This window comes from Galeopterus variegatus, unplaced genomic scaffold (assembly GCF_000696425.1).
Source record: "Galeopterus variegatus unplaced genomic scaffold, G_variegatus-3.0.2 Scaffold10765, whole genome shotgun sequence".
Lineage (NCBI taxonomy): Eukaryota > Metazoa > Chordata > Mammalia > Dermoptera > Cynocephalidae > Galeopterus > Galeopterus variegatus.
Window position 1 is genome coordinate 29,280 of NW_007736876.1, and position 6,662 is coordinate 35,941.

A 6,662-nucleotide genomic window follows, 5' to 3' on the forward strand; every position below is an offset into this window, starting at 1 on the left:
CCACATTCTCTTTATATTTATTAATTGGCATCTAGCTGCTACTGATGCAAAACAAATCACCCAAAAACGTAATGACACATGAAAGATGCAGTCAAAGATACAAAGATACTATTATCTCCTTGGTTCTACTTGTTGCCTGGGCTCACCAAGTTCCCATTCAGGGATTCTTATGTGGATGCAGTCAGATGGTGGCTGGGGCAGAAGTAATCTCAAGGTGGTCAATGATGGATGTAGGCTGGTCCTCTGCTGGTGCAATCAGCCTACCCATGTGGCGCATGGCTTCATCTACACTTCCCCTAAGAGCATAAGGCAGAAATCACACAGCCTTATGACCTCTTACAGCCTCAGAAGGCAGTGTTACTTCTGCCATGGTCACAGGCTCATTCAAATCTACGAAGAGGAAACAAAAGACACTAAGTTCCATTGGAGGAGTGTCAACATCCCACTGTTAGGGGAGCACTTAGGATGGTCTCAAGATATTCTCAAGGCCATTTTGAAGAAGCAATTAGCAACTGTCTACTCTTTGGCTTAAGTAATCCACATTCTGCGTCTTTACAAAACACAGCAATTCTCATCCTGCACCATAAGTATTATTCCATGATTGTATCAGTTCAAAGTCTGAAATCTCATCATCCAAATCAAGTGCTGTGTGGATGAGTTCTCTTGCCGGTATTTCCTTGAACACTGTTCCTTCAGTACTGTTCCTCTTAACCTGAAGACATGTGAGCAGTGGTGAGACAGGGATAGGACACCTGCTGCTACAGACACTCTCATTCAGAAAGAAGGCACACAGCAGTCAGTGTTCCATGTACTATAAAACAACAGCTTCCTCTTTGGGTATCCCAATTCTCGAAATTTTTTTCCCCATGCTGTACTTTGTATTCCTTTAAATTATTTCATCAAATCAATCCCAAATCATGTGTCTTAAAGAGCATCTACTCTGTCGGCCTAAATTCTCTTTATCCTATGAAGCAGCTTAAAGTAAAATTTCTGTATGAATCCTTTGCTAGTTTTTGTTTTATTGTGATTTTCATTTCTGAATTTAACCATCCAGCATTGTTATCAAATATAGCACATAAGGGCACAGAATTCCCTCAAATTCTCCTTTTGTGTTGTTTTCTTCAACTGTAAATTCTCATGTTTCTTCACGGTGGGAGTTGATCTCATAGTCTTGATAATCTTCTACAGAAAGTCCCCAGGGATAGCTTCATACCACATAATGGGCTGTGTATTTCAGACGCTTGAGGTCATATCCAATTAATAGCTGTGTCAGAAATTATCATTTTGATGAATGCTGCCTGATAATATAGCCTCAGTAGACAGTGTTACCTCCACCTCAGTCACAGGCTCATTCAGGTCTAAGAGGAGGAAACGCAGAACATATAACTTGCTTTCAGGAACTCAAAATAGTCACCCCCAGAGGAAGACCATATGTAACTGAGGACTAAGCAAATATTCTGGTGATTAAGACTATTAAGTGAGGGGCTCAACATGGTTATCTTATTACCTGAGGACACTAGCAGAAAAGAAATCCATGTGTGACAGCTGTGAATTACTCTACTCTATGCCTGTAAGTCCCAAAATATCTAAATCTGGGACAACTTTACATGCCTCCCCAAGATCTGTGGCTACAGGTCAAAACCCTTGTGAATGGGCTACTCCCTGGCTCAGGGCAGGTGTCTGCCTCAGTCATGCGCAGAATACACACCAGGAGATCAGCTTCTCTGTCTCTTGCTGCTCTGACCCCAGGTGAGACAGATTATAAGGATTTCCATGTGACGATGAAAATGTCTCTCTTCTCATTGTATGATGAATCCTGAGGACCTTTCTGCATCAGTGAATTGTGGCTTCTCACAGGGCACTCACACACTTGAGTGACCTGGAAGATCATGACATGTGATGTGTTTAATCTCAGTGGTACCATTTTTGGTGTGATTTCTTTTTCCATTTCAGTTGCCAATGGGGACATTGTGCTTCCCAGATTTGCAAATTCCAGACAAAGCTTCAAGAGAGAGTCACAATCAGCTGAAAGGCAATTAAGATAGGAGGAGCCACCTGAATTGGCACTAGTAAAAACCAGGACAGGCTCCCAGTTTGGTCAGGTCAGGAAGTCATCTTAATCTGCTATAAATAATCATAAGAAAATCTGAAGAAAAATTATATTNGCTTCTCTGTCTCTTGCTGCTCTGACCCCAGGTGAGACAGATTATAAGGATTTCCATATGACGATGAAAATGTCTCTCTTCTCATTGTATGATGAATCCTGAGGACCTTTCTGCCTCAGTGAATTGTGGCTTCTCACAGGGCACTCACACACTTGAGTCACCTGGAAGATCATGACATGTGATGTGTTTAATCTCAGTGGTACCATTTTTTGTGTGATTTCTTTTTCCCTTTCAGTTGCCAATGGGGACATTGTGCTTCCCAGATTTGCAAATTCCAGACAAAGCTTCAAGAGAGAGTCACAATCAGCTGAAAGGCAATTAAGATAGGAGGAGCCACCTGAATTGGCACGAGCAAAAACCAGGACAGGCTCCCAGTTTGGTCAGGTCAGGAAGTCATCTTAATCTGCTATAAATAATCATAAGAAAATCTGAAGAAAAATTATATTCACCTTTTTTTCTGAAAAAAAGTGTGAATGTTATTTGATTTGTTAAGTATGAACTATTATTTCATACACTATGTATTAATTCAACATCAGGTTGAACGAAGAAGCGCTCTTTCAGTATTAGACCATAAAATCGGAGACCTGCCAGACCAGAGTAAGAATAGAGAGCAGAAAGAGGTGAATAAGCTCAGCGATTAAGTGGCACATCCTAAGGACACTCACAAAGTCCTAAATAATGCAGCCTTTATTCCCTCGTGCAGAACGAGGAAGTTTAGCACTGCACAAAATCACCACTTCCAGCCTTCAGACAAAGTGGTCAATACAGTTTCGAAGAAATAATTTGAGTATTTCCATATATATTGGCTTAAACATTCATAAATTCAGGATGCAAATGGTTTAGAAAAGGTAGGAGGGTGTGCCCTCCTCTACAATCATCTGGAAGTCACCACCCTAATCCTTATCATTATTAAATGGAGGGAAATTTGGACCTAGGAGAACTGGGAACTTGAAGACCAGCTTTTCTTTTCAACCCCCACCCCTTCCTCCCAATACAACCCAGGGGAGCTGAGCCATGCCGTGGATAGACAAGGGAAGCTGCTCCCAGACTATGACCAGACGTGGACATCACACATGGGGTGCAGCACAAACTGACTGAATCACTGTGGACCCTACGCACGGTGACTCTTCAGTCACTGCATTGCTAATTAGAGTGCTGAACAGCAAAATATTGTGTAGTGTCTAAATTCCAGACAAAGTTATCCCAATTAATTTGTAGGCTATTAACATCTAACTGAAAACAACCTATGAATGTCTAATATATCCACAGTTTTGGATAGTACCTGGAAACAAACCACTTCGGATTGTCGTAGGCATCAAAAACAAAGAAACAAAGAAACAAAAAACAAACAACAACAAAATATGTTTGAAAATGTGCAAGAAAGAAGTTCATATTACTCTAGAAACAACTATCAAATTACAGGAAAAAAAACTCCAGGATATCTTCTCACAGTGACCACTAGAGGGAGTACATGCTCATTACTGACCCCAAAGACAGCTCTGGGTGTGTTTGTTTTTTTTTCCCCATATAGGATTTATTTTATTGGTTATGAATATTCATGAGATACAAAGCTGATTGTCACCCCTCATGCCCATGATGTGAGGGTCAGATTCATACTGGCAGCATACTCACTACCACAAATTACATTTGTACCTTGTGTCCCCCACCCAATTATCCCCAATTGCTCTCCCTACCCCCCTTTCCCCCCACTTCACTTTGTAACCCAAGGAATGTTCTCTCCCTCTGCAAGTCCAATGCACTACTGTGGTCTTTTTTTCCTTCTTTCTTTCTCTCTCAGCTCCCACGTATGAGTGAGTACATGCGGTATTTATCCTTCTGTGCTTTCCTTATTTCACTCAACATAAGTTTCTCCAGGCTTAACCATGTTGTTGCAAATGGGAATATTTCATTCTTTTTTATGGCAGAGTAGTATTCCATGGTGTATATATACCACAGTTTCCTTATCCAATCATCTACTGATGGACATTTAGGTTGGTTCTGTGTCTTGGCTATTGTAAACAGAGCTGCGATGAACATGGGAATGCAGGTATCTCTTCGACACGATGATTTCCATTCCTCTGGATATATACCCAGAAGAGGGATTGCTAGATCACATGGAAGATCTGTATTTGTTTGAGAAATCTCCATACTGTTTTCCGTAGTGGTTGTATGAATTTACAGTCCCATCAACAGTGCAGTAGTGTTCCCTGCTCTCCACACCCTCGCCAGCATTTGTTATTCACCATCTTTTTGATTATAGCCAGTCTAACTNCTAACTGAAAACAACCTATGAATGTCTAATATATCCACAGTTTTGGATAGTACCTGGAAACCACTTAGGATTGTCGTAGGCATCAAAAACAAAGAAACAAAAACCAAACAACAACAAAATATGTTTGAAAATGTGCAAGAAAGAAGTTCATATTACTCTAGAAACAACTATCAAATTACAGGAAAAAAACCTTCAGGATATCTTCTCACAGTGACCACTAGAGGGAGTACATGCTCATTACTGACCCCAAAGACAGCTCTGGGTGTGTTTGGTTTTTTTCCCCATATAGGATTTATTTTATTTTTATTTTATTTGTTACGAATATTCATGAGATACAAAGCTGATTGTCACCCCTCGTGCCCATGATGTGAGGGTCAGATTCATACTGGCAGCATACCCACTACCACAAATTACATTTGTACCTTGTGTCCCCCACCCAATTATCCCCAATTGCTCTCCCTACCCCCTTTCCCCCGCCACTTCACTTTGTAACCCAAGGAATGTTCTCTCCCTCTGCAAGTCCAATGCACCACTGTGGTCTTTCTTTCCTTCTTTCTTTCTCTCTCAGGTCCCACATATGAGTGAGCACATGCGGTATTTATCCCTCTGTGCTTTCCTTATTTCACTCAACATAAGTTTCTCCAGGCTTAACCATGTTGTTGCAAATGGGAATATTTCATTCTTTTTATGGCAGAGTAGTATTCCATGGTGTGTACATACCACAGTTTCCTTATCCAATCATCTACTGATGGACATTTAGGTTGGTTCTGTGTCTTGGCTATTGTAAACAGAGCTGCGATGAACATGGGATTGCAGGTATCTCTTCGACATGATGATTTCCATTCCTCTGGATATATACCCAGAAGAGGGATTGCTAGATCACATGGAAGATCTGTATTTGTTTGAGAAATCTCCATACTGCCTTCCATAGTGGTTGTACGAATTTACAGTCCCATCAACAGTGCAGGAGTGTTCCCTGCTCTCCACACCCTCGCCAGCATTTGTTATTCACCGTCTTTTTGATTATAGCCAGTCTAACTGGAGTGAGGTGGTATCTCAGTGTGGTTTTAATTTGCATTTCCCTGATGACTAGTGATGTTGACCATTTTTTCATGTACCTGTTGGCCGTTTGTATGTCTTCCTTTGAAAAATGTCTATTCAGCTCCTTTTCCCAGTTTTTAATTGGGTTATTATTATTTTTTTTTTACTGTATAATTGCTTGAGTTCCTTGTATATTATGGATATTAATCCTTTGGATGCATAGTTAGCAAAAATTTTCTCCCACTCTGTAGNTTTGAGTTGATTTTAGTGCATGGTGAGAGATGCATATCTAGTTTCATTCTTCTGCATATGGGTGTCCAGTTTCCCCAGCACCACTTGTTGAAGAGGCAGTCTTTTCCCCAGCTCTGTTTGTTTCTATGGAAATAATGGCTCGGAGTCCAGACTAATTCTAAGTATTATTACCATTATTGTTATTATTAATACTCATCATCCCATTTCATAGTTTCACGTTTTCAGTCAGTAATAATTACACACCTCCCACTGCCTATTTTTCCAGCAGACTCCATAGCAGTAGGGCAATGAAAACTTAGGGAAGACTCACAATGACCTAATTAATGGGTAATTGGCTAAAAACCAGTTTGTCTATAACATAATGTGACAAGCACAGTGTATGTAAGTCTAAGGAAATGACTCACAGGGAAATATACATTAGAAACTAGAGTGAGCAAGAGAGTCCATCTAGTAAAGGAAGAGGGGACTAGATCCCTTGATGAGGTCTAGTCACTGACGGGCATCAGGAGGACACACGTCAAGATGCTCCTCATCTAGGTCAGAAAAAGAGCAAAACCTACAGGTTCTACCACTCAGTGGTCCTGGCTTTGGAGACTGTAGATCAGACTCCATTTGCTCACATCCACAGTCTCCGCCTTGCTCCAGAGATAGGATCAGTGTGGTCTAGCTTCCCAGGTCCTCAGGAACTGAGGACACAGTTTGTCAAAGACTATAAGAACAATGAAAAACAGTGGTTTTGTTTAGATTTATCAGTAGCTACATTTAGGAAAGAAAAATGCACAGACAAACATCTGTCAATACCGAGTGCAAAATCACAACTTTGTGGGGCCAGCCCGGTGGCACACTGCTACAGTGCACCACTTGGGAGCATGGCGGCGTTCCCGCCGAGGGTTCGGATCCCACATACAGACCGGTTCCCACTCACTGGCTGA